General features: G+C 31.4%; 1 protein-coding gene and 1 long non-coding RNA gene across 6 annotated transcripts in view; one reads left to right on the forward strand and one right to left on the reverse strand.

Moving 5' to 3' along the window:
• Positions 1-17,977, reverse strand: part of LOC148629397 (SCY1-like protein 2) — a 59,577-nt gene that overhangs the window by 40,225 nt on the left and 1,375 nt on the right. The gene's annotated exons all lie outside the window — the stretch shown is intronic.
• Positions 15,109-17,360, forward strand: LOC148629398 (uncharacterized). The gene is made up of 3 exons (XR_015919357.1): positions 15,109-15,228; positions 15,850-15,976; positions 17,200-17,360. It is a non-coding gene; the product is annotated as an uncharacterized LOC148629398 (long non-coding RNA).

The raw sequence follows: 17,977 nt of genomic DNA on the forward strand, positions 1-17,977 counted from the left end.
TTAACTATGACCTTTATAAATTGATCCTAAACCCTTTAAAATGATATGCAAATACGAATGTCGAATATTTGGCATTGGTTTGACATTGCAGTTAAATATACAAATCTTTTCATCTTTGTTAATCTCTGCTTTGATAATGATAATAAAAAATACTAGTTATGAACAATTGACGAAGCTAAAATTATTTAAGATGACCTGAATCGACTAAATGAGAAAACTGTTAGATTTTTCTTATACCTTGGTTAACTAGGAAGATGTGTTGATATAAACATTCTAGAGAAACAATTAAAGCGTGGTAAATTATAAATGTAACAAGGACTTGTTTTTTTAAGTCATTGAATTTTCGATTTTTTTCGCAACGAGAAATGTCACTGTCAAAGAAATTAAGAACGTGAATAAAGAATTTACAGACGAATGAAAATATGATTCTTCTCCCATTCTAAACCGATGATAAAAAATGCACGTGACTTTTTAACCACCTGGCGATGATTAAATATCTGCGCGAGTTTTCCGCGCCCTTTTGCGATTTTTATGGAGATTTCATGGGAGAAATCCCCCCCCCCAATGTTCATGGGGATTACAATATTTCTCAAGTGTCGATAGTTGAATTTTACATTTAACGCACTCACTGAAGATTGTGGAATGAAATTTAAAATTCAACCACCTCGATTGGAGAAATATTGTAATCCCCTCGAGACTGAGGGAAAACCTATATTTAAACAAGGGTGTTTATTGTATTGATCACACCAAAATTTTCCAAAGCTAATAAGTGGTATATTCGTGCTAGAATTGTCAGTGGGTAGACTGGACTACAGAAGAGGCCCAGTACATTGGATGTAGGTGTCGAGGAGGTAGTGAGTGTCATCATGAGAACCAATATAAGAATAAATATTCATTTGCACAGTTTGTGATAAAAAAAAATATGATATGTTTATTCAATATTCCAATATCCATCATAAAGTTCAGTTATTGTGAAATACAAGTTTAACCTGACGCTGGCCATGATAAGCAAGTGTGTTCCTTTTCACGGTGTTTATTTGGTACTGTTATTTATTTATCAAACTTCAACCAAAACATGCTTACTTTTGGTTTCTTCGTCAGTGTTCAATCTTTTTAATTCGTTGAATTCGCCGCAACAAATCATGGTTACAAGAGTTTCTCGAATACAGATACGTAAAATACTGTAATAACCATTACGATTTTATCTTCTGTGATAAGTTGTCGTATTGGTTGTTATCATAGACAATTGTCGATGCTAAAAGGGATATATTATGATGTAAAGAAACCACGATTTACTGTTAGTGATAAATTAAAATGATATATACCGGGCGGGGGTTTCTGAAAAAAAAAAAAAAAAAAAAAAAAAAAACAGAGGACACTTACTCTACCGGTGCACCTAGTTCATGCTCCCAGTTGTTAGTGGAGTCCGAGTTGTTCAATAACTTTTATTACTTTGAATTTTTTATTTTGGAAATTTTATGTTCTCTGTTATGTATGTCTGTTTCCCATGTCTTGTCTTAGTTCTTGGATTACATTCTTTTGATTTATGCTTCATCGAATCTTGGTTCCCTTGATTACTCTTTCACTTTTAGAATAGAGTCAAAACAACTACGAAGTCAATTATACAGAGACGTATAGTGTTTATTGTTGTGAATATAATATTATCAATATGTTAAAAATATATTTGTTTAGAAAGCACAAATACAGTCTTATCAGATTTAAATGTCATGGTTGTATGATATCATCAAATCAATGTTATTTAAAAATAATTACTTAGAATTCAAAATAATAACCAATGTAGCTTATAATGTTAAAATACTTATTTGTTTATTTTCTATTTATCGTTGTTGTTGTTGTGTTTTGATTTATTTTATCTCGGTGAACAAAACTCATATATATCAATAACTAAACTTACATTATGGACAATAAAAAACCATAGTATACGTGTTGATTAAACATAACCAGTAAAATTTTGAATATTTGTTGATATCTCAGTTTGATATCTTGGTAGGCAAGCGCACATTCTATATGGCATTGTACATCCAAAGTTTTTTTTCAGTTTTTATCTTGCACTTTTGTCAATAATATTCATATTGACATGAACGACTAAATAACATCTTTCAATATGTTTTATTATTTTAGACAAATGGTTGCTTTCTTTTGTTTGATCTGATATTTTTCATACATGTACTCATTTACAAATCAATAAATGATGCTGAAATGGGTATTGAAAAGTTTCGTCCTCGCTGTTAATATGCCCTGGTAACGTCTAGAATTATTCGTTTTCAAACTTATCATATATCATTCCTTGTCACATGATTATCACCAATATAATGATTCAGGGTTTCTACGCTATTTCTGGATTTTAAAAGACATTCTATAAAAAATCAGAAGGTCTTATTTCTTTACATATTATGAAGTAATCCGATGAAGGAAAGTAATGGAATACGGGTTATTGGTCTTTAAAAACAAATTTACTATTTCCTTTTAGAATAGCAACACTTGAATGTCATCAATGTTGCTATCAGATGGTGCTATCATTATCCCTAACAGGATTTCCGGTATTACAGTTCACAAGATAAGACAGGAATTTACTGGATTTGTTTCTGAGATGCAAAGGTATTTCTATTATTTGTGAGATATTATTGTGACGCATAAGCGGAAATGGAACTAGTAAGTTTTAATAACTGCTGTATGGAACTGCTCATGGGTAAAATTCTAAATACACTTAAGCATTGTATTGCTGAAGCATAATGTCTGAGGAAAAGAATAATCATAAGGATTAGGAATAAGACCTATATATTGATTTGATATGTGATATCTGCATATCGTAACCAAAACAACATCCATAATAAACATGAAATAAATATTTTATGTTTTTTTTTGTTTACTTTAAAAAGTCACGGACCAAGTACCAAATTTTATCACATTTTCGTGCCCATCGACAGTATAGTAAGATTGCATTTGTAAATCATTATTAAGATTAATAATGGTTACATGGTGCGAGACTATGCCAAATGGTAAAAACAAAGAATGTAGACTACATCGAAAGGCTGCAATTTATTTTAGACTTTTGATAATAGTAAAACATGAACAGCACATGACGATCGTTACAGTGTATCCATCAAAACTGTTTTGTTTAACGTGTAATGCTTTTCCTATCCTCTTTCATCTACCCTGGACATGACTTTTTATGAACAACTCGGTGGGTGTTTCAAGAAAAGCAGAGAATCTTGGTTCCCTTGAATAATCTTTCACTTCTGACATGAATTTAAAAAATTAGAATGGTTAATTATAGTAGATTTAACATTTGAAAAAATAGACACCATCTACAAAACGGATAAGATGGTTATAAAATATCATATGCAACACTTCTTTTCCATACACGAATAAATCGAAACCATATCTAGTCCAAATTACGAACTAAACTAATAGAAAAAGACTTGAAAACAAATGTTAAGATTATATTATACCCAAATGTTGGGTAAAAGGGAGATATGCGGAGCACACCGTGAACTTGATCTAGTTCCCTCCCTTTGTTTCTTTAAGTAACCTATATCCATATAAGGATAATTGTATGGTTACCGATTTAGTTCGTTACCACTAAATACGGTGTTTTAATTATCTGTTCGAGGAAAAATCCTCAACGGACACGATATAAAGCTAAATATGTATGTAACAAACGTTTGAAGTTGGACCATGTAACGAGTGGCTCGTTTCGCTTATTTACTTGATTAGATTTTGTTATTAGGTTAATGAACTGGAAGGCTTCGCATCGTTAGGTACATTTCCTGGAAAATTGAATTCATGCATCATTTGTGAGTTTATTATCAGTGGCATTGGTTTAAGCAGGTTTGATTACGCATTTAATCAATAGAATTCATATAAACATTATTAACTCATTATTACTCTATCCGAAGTAACCGTGAAAACTAATCAAACAATGACGACGTAATGCTGTTACTTGAGATGGTCAAGGATGACGATTTCATACATATCTAATTATATGATACAATTCCCAAATGTCCTTCCATCATATTTATATACGACAACTGTGTCATATGTTAATCTTTCAGAATAAATAGGAACATTTTGAATGAAAAGTCAAGAAGAATGTGAAAATGGTGGGTCAAAGTTGCAATAAAACTAAAGCGAAAGGTCTCAGGAGCAGCAAAATAGATGTAATTCATTTCCTACAATTAATGGCATTAGATACATCCATATACTTTAAAAATAAATAAATCCTAATAAATTTTAATTTCAAAGCACTGCAAAAATCCAAATTAACGAAACATACGTCTTGATGAGATGTCTGTTCGTTGGTAAATTATGCTGACTAATGAAGTTACATATCTCAAAGGGTCCTTGCAAAACAACTATTTTGTTTAAGTATATCAAAATATTGTTTGAAACTTGCAGAAGACAAAAATGCCAATTATATAAACTGCAAATTTTAATATGCTGTACACGTGCGTCAAGGGTAACTCTCTCAGCATATGTAATCAATTACGTATAGGAAGATCCAAATCCAATCATTTATTGTATTAAAGAGTAATCAAGGGAACCAAGGTTATAGCGGTAATCAAAAGAATGTAATCCAAGGACAAAGACATACACAACAAAGAACATAAAGTAACTAAAATCATACATACAAAGTAACAAAAGTAAATGAGCAACTCTGACTCCACTAAAAACTGGGAGCATGGACCAGGTGCACCGGTAGGGTAAGCGTCCTCTGCTTTTCTAGAAACACCTAGAAAAAAATGATGACTTCCTATTGTTAATATGTGACTCTGCATTGCTTCAATATACTTTTATCGTCCTCCAACAATTTTGGCAAACTATCGACTATTGTCCGTAGACTAAAATTAATTTCAAAGTCACTGCCTTACATACAGAACGTAGAACGCCAGCTATTACTTTCTTATTTTATCCTTTCCTATTTCTAAGTAAGACATCTAAGGAGTAAATAGAACCTTTCAAAGTAAAACTTGTATCATAAACATTCGTCTCAATTACGAGAATATATCATGCAAACCTAACATATCAGCTTATTGACCATACTGGGCAAGGAAACAGTTTACAAATACAAACAATGTTAATTTGCAAACATAAGATCTAATAGAATTGTTCATCACTTCTGATTGTGGTATATCTGTTCATATTTTCAATTTTTCAATTAAATCAGCCATGTTTAATTGATATACAATCAACTAACACCTTGTCTTATTTTAAAGAACAAAACTTGGTAAAAATGTTTTGTTATTTGTTAAATATACATTTTTTTTTATCACAAGATGCATCTTTCATTGATGTTGAAGTTATTTCTTATTTCTTGTATTTCTACAATATCTCATAGACATGACATTCTTAACTTAATTAAAAAGTAAATCCTAATTCTACTCACATGAGTCTATTACAAGCGTTTTTTATGTGATTCCAAAGATATATATCTGAGGAAAAAAACGTTATACTTTCACTCATGAGTAATATTTATTTCTGTTTCATGCTTAAAAATGAGAAAATTTCTAGTCGGCATGGAGGATAAATTTTCTAAAAGGTCATTGAAATATCTAAGGTAATTACAAAATTACTCAACTTATATTCATAAATCAAAGGGAAATATCAAATGATACACGAACTAACAAGGTCAAGAATAGTCCTGAATATTTGGTACAAACCTTGCGTGCTATGTTTGAACGATCTGCCAATATACCAACAGCTCCAACATAAGAAGTATACATTTCTATATTGATCCGTTACTGTTGTGTATATAATTTGTACACTGACTTTCTTAGTAGAGAAAAGACTCTGCCTAGCAAGATTCTATGACCATGTTCAGTCTTGGTTGATTTCAGCACTGCAAGCGTTTTATCGTCATCATCACAACATGATTGACTGATATGTTGTTTCTATCTCACAGATGTGATAAGACGTCTGCAATTGTATATCAAGTCTTATGGTATTGAAATCCATCACACCTAAAAAATTTTTTTTATTATTTTTGTTTGTATTTGTTATTCTTTTTTTCGGTGGAGGGTGTCTGTTGCAGTTCATATTGCAAGTGCTTTAGTTAAGCTATCTCGCTTCCCTTATCTTTAGTTTTTATATGACTTGTATTTCATCCTGTTCTTTATTGTGTAGACGTAGCGTACGGTGTTGTTGTCATTTTTTGGTAACCTTGAAATCGGCAAAATTTGATGTCTTTTTTGTATTGCGACGTACATCGTTCTATAATTTTTTACATGTAAAACATGCTTACTTAATTTTTTACATAAAATAACACACACGACATGTTTTGTTATTTAATTATCCGATTCGATATTAATTTTTCGCTCGTTTTGGTCAATTGAAATGATCAGATTACATCCTGATATGATATGATAAGATTTTGGCATCAACCATTTAAAAATGATTTGAAGGAAATTTTATCCTGTGAGAAAAATGTTAGAAATTATGAAAACAACTTCGTTTATGTGCGATAACTTTAGTTGTGGTTGAGGAATTGTTCTGAAATGTTGGTATGATTTTACCAACAACTAAGAAGATTCCAATTTAACTTGGACTTAGTTGCCCCTGCCGCTTTAGAAAAAAGGGCCAAAAAGGGTAAAAATACGTATTTTATTAAAACCCATGTAGATTGGTTTCTTTTTCGATTTTAAATGTTCTATTTTTAATGTGTTCTTTATTTAATTCGGCTAAACAAATGTACAGCAGATTTTATGTGTTTTGGACCGTTTGCAAGTTAAAGGGTGTCACGCCTAAAAACATTTTCATAATTTTTTGGTCCGATTTCGAAATTTCTTATTTCATTGGATTCTTCATTGGATTTTCTTCATGTGATTCCTCATTAATAATCCTGCCTACATTTTTCAATTAGATTTCTGATATCTCTGACGGTCAAAAAGGCCACAACAGAATAAATCATTTTGTTTTGGTTTTCTTTTTGGTCCGATTTGAAAAAAAAAATCAAACAAATATTTTTGCAATATTTGTACAGCTTATTATATCTTAATCATATAGCTAAAATAAGTGCCAAGAGGTAATTTGACGGTCATGATATACGTTGATTTTACAATATTTTACTAGCGAATGTGCAAGCGCGTATCTACACATTTCCAAATACTTTCATACAGGCACGCTAATCCCGATTTCACCAGGACATCATTGCATATGAACAGGCTGGAGTGCGCGTAAGGGGAGGGGGTCTCTTTCCTGTTTTCAAGTATATGAAGAAATCGACTCCACACCATTTGCCTTTTCGAACAATTCGTTTGAATTTTGCATGGTGTACGCGTGAATAAATAAAATATACAAATTTCAGATGTTGCGACATTTTGGTTAGACACAGACAAAATGCTGTGCTTAGATACATGTTCAACCAAGTACCATTATTTTTAGAATATACTATCTGCAGCATATATACATGTAAAATTCAAAATTTCATATTATTATTTCATTCAAAGCTAACGGAAAAAAGCTTTTGATAAAGACTGGGTAGCACGCAACGTGTAGAAAACGTCGGGAAAAGGACAACATGACATCACAACATACGTGCGTATTTATATACTATTGGACAATAAAACTCATTGTTTTTTAGAATAAACATGGTATTCTGAATATTTATACAGTCCTTTAAGCGTGAATATACTGTGGTGAAAATATTATTCGTTGTTATATTTTACAACCGTAAGCAAGAAAGTAGCCAATGGCCAACGTCGAAAATATTAAGATTTGTGACATAATTGAATACGGACAAAAGCCTTATAACAAAAAGACTGATTGAACATTTTATATATAAATTTTTATTGGGATTATGTAATAAATTGTCAATATAGTTAATAAAATTCCCGATTAAAAAAATCTCTAAGATTTTGTCTTCAAATCGATTTCTTTCCATTTTTACAATGTCCACATCAAAGGGGAGACATTTGTGATATTGTACTACGCTTTGATCTTATCATTACGTCATGAAAAATATAACATTGTCTGCAGCACAAACTGCTCGTTTCCAAAAAAGTTTGTTTTATCAAAATACGCCAAGAAAAAACTTAGATATATTGGCGAAATGGGAAGCAAGCATTTCTTAATGTTACCCGTCCACATATGAAAATGGACGTTCTTGGGATCGAATAATGCTTTCCCTCCACAATTAAAGGCATCTTTCGAAGATTTATGATTGTAATCATAAAACAGCAACCATTTTCGATCATTTTAATATCCATATTGCCTTTGATAACTTCACATTCTAATAGCAATATTTCGGTTTTCGTAACCAGCCCCGGTTCAATCGAATGTGACACCAACAACGTACGCAACGTCCATGCAGATTGTCTTTGTTTCCAGTTTTCACGTTTTTGTAATGCACTAAGGTTCTGAAGTCCCTGAATTGTTCCTTTACATAAATTCTTTGGAAATGTTTATAAACTACCTTTGCAATTCGATAATTCCTATTAATTACCAGTTAGCAGTCTTACCTTCGCAAATAAAATGTACAATTGTTCAATTCTAGTTTAATATCAGGTCTTGTTAACTGTGGCAAATAAAAATATAGAGATTCATCCTATTTTCCCTGTATACTTCTATGAGTAATCAAAGAGTAAAATGCCACATGTTTCTATTTCAAATTTCAGATTTTCCACATTTGTCGTGTATACGTATACTTGAATGGAAAATATTTCTTCTTTCAGAGAAACAAATCAGTTCTGTTTAGTGACGTCATCATTGAATAAACGCAAACGACAAAACTAGTAGAACGATGCTTTTATTCATTCTTTTTATTTCGTCAGCATTTTTTGCCAAGTGCATTCCGCTGCACGCGTTCGTGTTAAGATACATCTTCAATTAACATTTTTTCCGGAGCAATAAATGTGTAATATTTCAATTTTCTAAACACCCATGAAAAGTAACACTAATCGGTTATATTTTTAATAGAATAAAATGCATATTTACAATCCCCCCAAAAAATATTTAAAGCTGGAGAAAGTGTGTAATAAATTTACTGTTTTTCTGTAAAAACCTGTTTTTCACTGAAAGCTTTATATGACATTAAATTCCATCCGGAAAGGCCATCATCTAGTATTACTGCATAATATATGCTTTTGTTTGTAATGGAAAAATGAATAAAAATAAGAAACTTTCCAGTGGTTCAAAATGTGGAACGTAGACATAATAAAACAAAGTTATGTCGTATAGAAAGTAAAAAAAAAAACCTTTGAGATGCATTATCTTCATCCAATGACCACTTTAATTACTTACGATTAGTTAATGAGTCTAAAATCTAAAAAGATTTAATCTTACCAAGATTTTTTTTTAAATTTTAGCTGCATTTTTTCAACTTTGAGGAACAGCGTTCTACACAAATTAATAATATGCTGCAAGTAAAATTAGTAATATCTCAGAACGGGTGAAAACTGTATTAAAATGTTTGTCACTGCCCGTTGAAGAAAGCTCTGTTTAAGGAGAATAAATAAAGACAAGCATCTAAATGGCTTAATTTTTTTCGAATTCTATATAAAACACTTGGTTGGATTATGGGGCATCAGCAAAAAAAAAAAAGGGAAATCACAATGACCTCTTTCAAAGCTCAAGTAATTCTAATGAACGTTTAAATTTTGTTCTCAGATTTTGACTTGAACTCTCTATCTAAACAAGCCACTAACAATGAAGTGAAATAGTATTATCTGGTTTACAAGCTTCTTGGTACGAATGAACTTAGTATTTTCTCGATGACTCAAAATTTATTCGATGGATGATAGCATGTTGGGTTTGCGTTAAGAATGTAGATGACAGTTGTTATGAGGGTAATAAAGTATTAAAGTTCTCCGAATTAAATCGATTTTTTCAATCAAATGGGGTTCAGCGGAGATTATAAAGTGTTGTTGTAAAAAGCCAATTACTGAAAACAATCATTTCATTTGTAAATTATGATGATAAGTAGGCAATAAATAACAACAAAGTATTAATAAAACAGTACAATTTAATTATGAACATATTGTTTAGTAAATTGGAGAATAATGATTAGACAATTTAAAAAAAAAATTAAACTGAAGGACTTGAATATAGTCAGAAAATGAAGAAAAACGAATTAAGCAAATCCTAGTTAAGCTATATATCGATCCTGCCATAAAGGTAGTCTTAACAAAACCTTGTTAGTGAGGGTTTGTAAGTAATTTTTGTCGACTACCTAATTTTGCGTTCTGTAGTTTGTCATTTAAAAATAACGAGGAAAGAAATTAATGCGTCTCATACAGTTTAAAACTAAACAGAAATGAAGAAATGAAGAATCATATAAAGTTAAGTTATAATTTTTTTCTCTCTATTTTTTATCATTTTCTGGTGATAGATCATGATACAAAAGTAAACATATCCTATTTATAAGTACATAATAACCTAAATGTTTTTATTTGAAAGTAAATAGCATCTTTTGGTTTCATGACAAAATATAAGAAAAAAATAGTCATTCTAAAAAAAGGCGCATGTGACTGTTATGAAAAGCCATTCATTCCCTTGATATTGATATGTTAACTCGGTAACAGGTGCTAATCTCTTTATTTCAGAATCTCTTTATTAACGACATGTAAGATTTCATCTCTCACGATATTGTTTGTGTTGTATAAAACAAAAATAATCTGTCTGGTCATTGTTCTGTATTTGATACTTTTTATAAAAATAATTGCTCATCTTATAAGACAGTTTCTTAGGGTAAGAATTACAAAATAAAGAACACATAGAAAACCAAGTGTTTAATTATCTCTGTTGTCTACAAAGATGTGATGTTTTGGGAATCTTAACTCTTGAACTTCTTAATGATGTGTTATAATACTTCATGATTTAACCCTTGATTTCAAATCGATGTGCTGTATACAACATCATCATTAGAACTGAACTCGTACTTTAAAACCGTGAGTATCAGGAGCAGCATAGTGGGCGTTTGTGTGAAAAAGCATTAAACACCTCTGCAAATGCTATACGGCTATGATAGTACTGACAAATCGTTAAAGATAGCATTTTTTGGTATTAACATTGATTCGCTGCTAGGGTCTTTACATAGAAACTTACACACAATATCTTTAAGCAGTTTTTGGCATGACACAGGTTGTGTCCTTATTGTATGACTTATGATGAACCGTGTTTCTCAACACCGCATAGGAAGAATTGGGGTTGATATTACAAATGATGAGGACATATCTTTTATGGGTCTAAACTAGTCTGGTATGTCAGTTAACTGTTTGTAGTTCTTTGTTTGTGCATTTTTGTAACGTATAATCACTTTCTTTATTTCTGTTTTTTACATTGGTCTCAGACCTTTTTTTTTAGGTAGTTTGAATTGTGTACTATTATTTCCACCGTGGCCAGATTTAAAAAGGGCAAGGTGGTGGTCACTCCAAAGTATTCTAACCCCGCCGCAATTTTGCGCCTGTATCATGTCCCTAGTTTAGATTTGTTTTCAGTAAACTTTAATGTTGGTGGAGAATATAGAAGCAATTTTTCGCTGTACCTGTTTTTTAATGTTGTTTACGGGCCAGCTGCAGCCTGTCCTGTGAGTTTCCTTGTCGTTTATTGAAGACCCATGGATGGCCTTAAGCCGACATTTTTCCTCTCGGTTGGGTTGTTTTCTCTTTTACATTTTCACCATATCCATTTGCATTATAATCTAGTACTTGAGAAGGGAACACTATTGTATTTTTATTTTCCGTGTGAAGTTTGTATTTTGTTGTTTGGCTTGGTTTTAGCTGCGTCTTTATTTTTTTTACCATGATGTCACTTACATATATAAATTAACCAAGAGAAACTAGGGCGGTTTTAAATGATTGAAGGACAAAGACTAAAAACTCACACTGAATGAAAATTCCTTTTGTAAAAAAGGTAAATATTGAAAACATTTATATTTTGCCAAACCTGAAGCATGTTCCGTATGTACCAGTAGGAAAAGTGTTCTATACACTTCTAGAAACAGTCATCTACTTGCTGTCTGAATAAATCTTTATTGCATTTAACAAAAGTTTTAAAAACTATGAACTATATCATAATACGTTTAAATGAAGTGTGACATGATGCAGTATACTCTTGATATCAATGAACTGAATCGCTCTACGAAACTCTACTTTGTCTTAAAAGGTAGGCCTGTTAAATATCAACAATCCATTCTTATAGGGTATCTTATTTGTATAGTTTGAAAAAAATTGTCATTGTTCTACAACCAAATATTCTTTGCTAATCTCAGATGAGAAATACCAAAATACATAACAATTTACGAAAGAAAAAGTTACTTCATGACAAACGTGATGTTGTTCGAAAACAATAATATACAACGCCACCTTCGAATGGTCAATAAGTGTCAGTAATTTTGTTTTATCCATAGAGGATAAAAATATAATAAGTAAATTTTCTTTAAGGCCTTCTAGTAGACACAAATGAAATAAAACAAATATACAAAATAGATAAAACGAGATTGATATACGGCAAACAAAATATGTATCATCCGGACATATCTTTATTAGCACATGGGACTCTGATATTTATCGAGGGTGACACGGCATGTGATGCAGAATTTCCCAGAAAATGTAATATACATTTTAACATATATTACAGTATACAAACTATCCGAAAGACTCAGCAAATTAAAATTATAGAGAAAGTGTAATCAAGGGAACCAAGGTTATAGCGGTAATCAAAAGAATGTAATCCAGGGACAAAGACCAGACATGGAAAACAGACATACACAACAAAGAACATAAAGTAACTAATATCATACATGCAAAGTAACAAAAGTAAATGAGCAACTCGGACTCCACCAAAAACTGGGAGCATGGACCGTGTGCACCGGTAGGGTAAGCGTCCTCTGCTTTTCTAGAAACACCCGCCGAGTTGCTCATAAAAAGTCAGGTTCGGGGTAGACAAACGAGGGAAGGAAAATTATGACCGGTTGAATAAATCATGGTGCTGATGGATACACCATAACGATCCACGAATTCATGATAACGACCATAAAACTTCTGTAGTGATGACTTCAATCTTGTAGCAATTCCGAGCACTGGTGCAATAAAGGTTCGGCCATATGTTAAAGGGGTGTGAAAAAGGTAAGCCATGTGATGCACGTATGTGTTAAAGGGTGTGACGTCACAATATATGATACGGGTCAAACATTTTAAACTTTGCAACTCAAGACTGCTGTATTAACTACTGATTACTGTAAACATGTATAAAGGTTTCTAATACAATTACTTATTAACATTTTGTGTAGTTGAAAACATGTTGAAAACAATATTTTAAAACTAAATCCATGGAATTACAACAATTAGTGGCTGCTTGCAGTTCATTCTAAATTTTGGATGCTAAGAAATGGAAAATTTGTATGTTATAGACATAATATGTCATTACTTGAAGATCTTAAATTGTATGGTTAACAAAGTAAAAAGGCAGGTACTCTGTTCACAATATTTTACATTAGTAAAGATTTTTGAAAATGGTACTTTGTTTTAAGTGAAGAAAACATGAAAGAAAACTCAACAGAATAATCATAAATTAAAATGAATCTTGCAACACTTTTTCAACTGTATAATTATGTCAGAGTCTTTTTTGAAACAAATCCACAAACTTTACTACAAAAATCTAAATAAGGTGAAACATGTGCCGCAATAGAGTATTTTTTCTCAGTTTTTTTAACAAGGATTAATATGTTTGCTCAGTACTTCCTAATCTCACAAACATTTCAGATTAATCCCATGTACTTCATTGACATCACAGTGTAAATACAAAGGAATAGGGGATCAATATTTAACATACCCCGTGTGACCGTATGTTATCGAAATTCACTGTTAATGAATTTGGTTCCTCAGATACAACGATTTGATAATACTAAACCAATATCAGAACTTTGTAACGTTATTATTTAGTGAAAAGTGTATGCGCTAAAAATAAGCTAATCAATTATTGAATTTTAGTAAATGCCATCCCTTGTGAACGGCTTTAGAAGAAAGACAAATAAACTGTGAAATTGAGAGTCTGATAGATCTTATTAAACTGCATGCAATTTATCGGTTGTCAACAAAGCAATTCACATCTACTCACGAACTATTTTCTTTTGACTATTTCTTTGTTGAAATAAGTTGTTATTGTATTACTTTTAACGATGTATTTACTTCTTGCATCGATCATAACAATAACAGTGTTACAGTGGTCGTTTCAAGGGTGACAGTTTACATCCATCTTTAGTTTATGATTTCGTTCAAGGGTTCATCAAGTATATAGCACGCATTAATTCAAAATCAGTGAACACACAACTAAGGAAAAAAAACAAAATATGACAAGAATCTACTGGTATACATTTATTTACATAGATGATGATAGTTTAGGAGGAATAATAGAACTTTCATTGCATCTACTTATGCAAGTTACGCCAAGTATATCCGAGTTATTCGTTTATTATTTTTAAATTGAATAATTAATATCATGTCAAATAAAATGTCCGTAACTATGAAGTTTAGTACGAAATGGTCAATAAGTGGAAACAAAAATGAATAATTCAAATGTTAAATATAGAAACAAATAATAGTAAAGGAATGACTGTTATATTTTTTCGAGGAAAGAAAAACTATGACCCGTTGAATAAATCAGTTTTCATGGTGCAGATGGATACACCATAATGATCCACGAGTTCATGGTGACGACCATAAAACTTCTGTAGTGATGACTTCAATCTTGTAGCAACATAACCCTGTTCCAGAAGCCTATTTGTTAGAGTTCTAGCGCGATACAAAAAGTCTGTGTAGTTTCTGCAAGCTCTGATATAACGTATGAGTGATATGAACACTCCGTACGCAGGTGCTGAAGGGACGAAAAAATAAACTCAATCACGTGGTGTACCTGCGTATTTCCAGGTGTGTGCCATTGGCATTGAGGTTATTTCATACAGACCCCAAAAAATACAACAGTAGTTCCTTAGAATCAAATTTCATGGAATGTATCATTAGAAATGTTGATGACGTCGAAGTCAAATTACAAAAGTTGGTATATGAGACGGTTATCCAATAAGAAAGCGTGTTACTTCTGAAATTAAATTATCAGAAGATGTGTATCACTATCTTTACAGTAACCAAGGGATTTATTTAAATCAACAGACCAACACAGGAAAGCACAAATGACACAGGTATAGCAACGAAAAAACTTCATACGGAAAGCAAAGTATTGAATTGAATAAGTTGGAAACTGGACGCACGTTCCCCGGTAAGAAAATTACCTTCTTCTATTTAAAGAAGACAAACAATTGCCTAATTGATTGTTGATTAATTGCTAGAGAAGATGTGACTTTGCAAATAATTGCTTACTAAATTTAAAATGGAAACCTGACGCCCTTTAATCATTTCACTATTTTTAATTCTTCATTCATAGTATAGGAAAATCATTTCATATGTTGTAATCATCGGTAAATCGGAGAAATTAACCGCACTCGACTTCTTAGAAATCCCAAACTGAAAGCCGATTCAATTATATTGCCGTATGAATTTCTCCTCCAATTACGGTTGCGTGATCATAGCTTGGTAAATATTTGGCCATTCCTATAATCATCAGACATAACAACCATTGTTTTAGCACTGCATTATACTATTGCAGCAAGACTCAATGATATATGATATAATTCATTACAACAACACTGAAATGAAATCTTTCATTGATTTTATGAAGATTTATATTTTAGTTTTTTATGTTTTTTTCCATGCCGCGTAGATAATTTTAATGTTAAAGACAAACACTACTGACACATTAAGTAGAATACAAAGATTCATATCCTTCCATTCACATCTCCTTTGATTTTTTGCAGTATTGAATTGCAATTTTGCTTTCAAGGTTACACCAGCTACGACGACTTCGTACCGATGGAGATTCCCACACCAAAATAATCAGCGGGATCAGATTTTTCAGTCGAAAGTGTATTAAAACGAAAACATAGTTAATTTTTTAACTAATAATTAAGGTAACTTCTAATATGACATGATTCAAAGTCTTTATACCACAGGCGTGGTAAAAAGTGTTATACACATGATCAATATTTTGAGCACCAAATAGGCTGTGTCCATTCAAAAATGTGAAGAAACTAGTAGTATTAGAATCAAAATAAATCGCTCGGGGTGAAACAATGCGACATACATGACCAACAAATATAAAACAATGATCAAATGAAGTTTCCGTGATTTATTTCATAATGTTACAATTTTAAACACGATATAAAATGATGTCATGGGTAAATATGGAACATAATTACATGTGGTTAAAAATTGATACATGTGAAAGGGTATTTTTTCTTACTGTACTTTCAGCTTAACAAGCTCAGATGCAAATAGATCTGAAAGTGTTAAAATTATCAAAACCAATTATCAAACGGAACTTTTCTTTGACAAATACTTGTGAGACTGAAAGATAAAAGTTTGAGTTTGAAAGACAAATCGAATCAATGGTAATGTGATCGTCGATTCTTTGATCATTCTTTTTATAGCATGTTCGTGTTTCATTTTATGTTTTAACTTGCTGCTTAACTGTTAAAATATACAAAACCTCATGGATATTTTTTAAGAGAAGTCTAATCTATTGATTCATTTTACCTGAAATGATGTAACGAATCATTATATTCTATGTCTGTTTTTAAAGTCAAACTTGGGGACTCTTACGCAGTTTTCGATATAATAACGAAAATTATTTTACATACTTCGTTTGTATAGAAGCTGAATTAATCTGAAAATATCACTCTCAAAGCCTTATGGTAAAACTATGGTTGAATTGGAGTATCTAAGCAGATGTTACAACCGGTACTTTTTGCAATGATATAATTTTTGATAGCTTGTTTAACATTTTATAAGGTTGATACCTTATCACTTTAGTTAGTTAAACCTGATGAGGTTTGCTGCTGGATTGACACGTTGACATCTGGAAACATCACTTGGTTTTTAACTTCAATTTACTCTTGCCTACACATGTATATTGAAGGTGCTTCATTACAGTTTATTAAATGATAAACTAGTATTTGATTGTTCTCCAGGGATATTGAAAAAACAAACGTAAAAACTAATGCTAGTTTGTAGAAAAGGACAATGTTCTATTAATGGAATAAAAAATATCACCTAAACCTAATTCTGTATCATTCCAATAGTGAATAAACTGGCATTTTTATCGTATTTGATTGTGTTTTATGTCTTTTTGCAGACAAAAGAGCTACATTAGACTGTTACAACAACCTTAAATGATACAATGAAAGAGATGATCATTTATAGACCACTTCTATAATACTCATCAGATATTACAGTAATAAACCTACAACTTGATTCATTGTATTATCAGAAACTATCAATCACATTAAAGATACATGGCGAGTATTTCAGATAGAACCTTTACTGTAGAAGCTGAAATGTTACAAATTCCTAAACTTCTCTATATATAATAATAAAATGGTCATCTGGAATCATAATGATCTTGATAATATGAAATACGTATAAGGTATTTATGGATTCTTTATGGTAGTGTTCATATCACATCATTATTAGTCTAAGGTCATGTGAGTCCAGTATAATAACAGCGTTGACATTTGTTGTTAAAAAAACGATGAAAGTTTGCTTTTATGTCTGCATTCGTTTTACTATGATAGATCATATATTTTTCTCCTTTTATTTAAGCTTTGCTCGCTTGTGGATGCTAAATAAGTGAAATAGTAGTATCAAACAAATATAGTTTTGAGGTTTAAATGATGTTTAAGTAATGATATAATCAATTGCTGGAGCACCCACAATAGAAATAAGAACGAATATGTTGAAACGCAACACATGGATCAGTGCATAACCTAAATAATCGACAGTCAATACTTTCAGAGATCACCAAAAAGTCTACAGTAAACGCACATGTAAGTACGCTCTGAAAAGTCAGACTATCAAAGTAATAAAATCCACGGTAATAGAACAATGGCGATTCTTCAAAATCATTCTAAAAA

Source organism: Perna viridis, chromosome 1 (assembly GCF_037379345.1).
Source record: "Perna viridis isolate PV_CMFRI_1.1 ecotype Kerala chromosome 1, ASM3737934v1, whole genome shotgun sequence".
NCBI classification, from domain to species: Eukaryota; Metazoa; Mollusca; class Bivalvia; order Mytilida; family Mytilidae; genus Perna; species Perna viridis.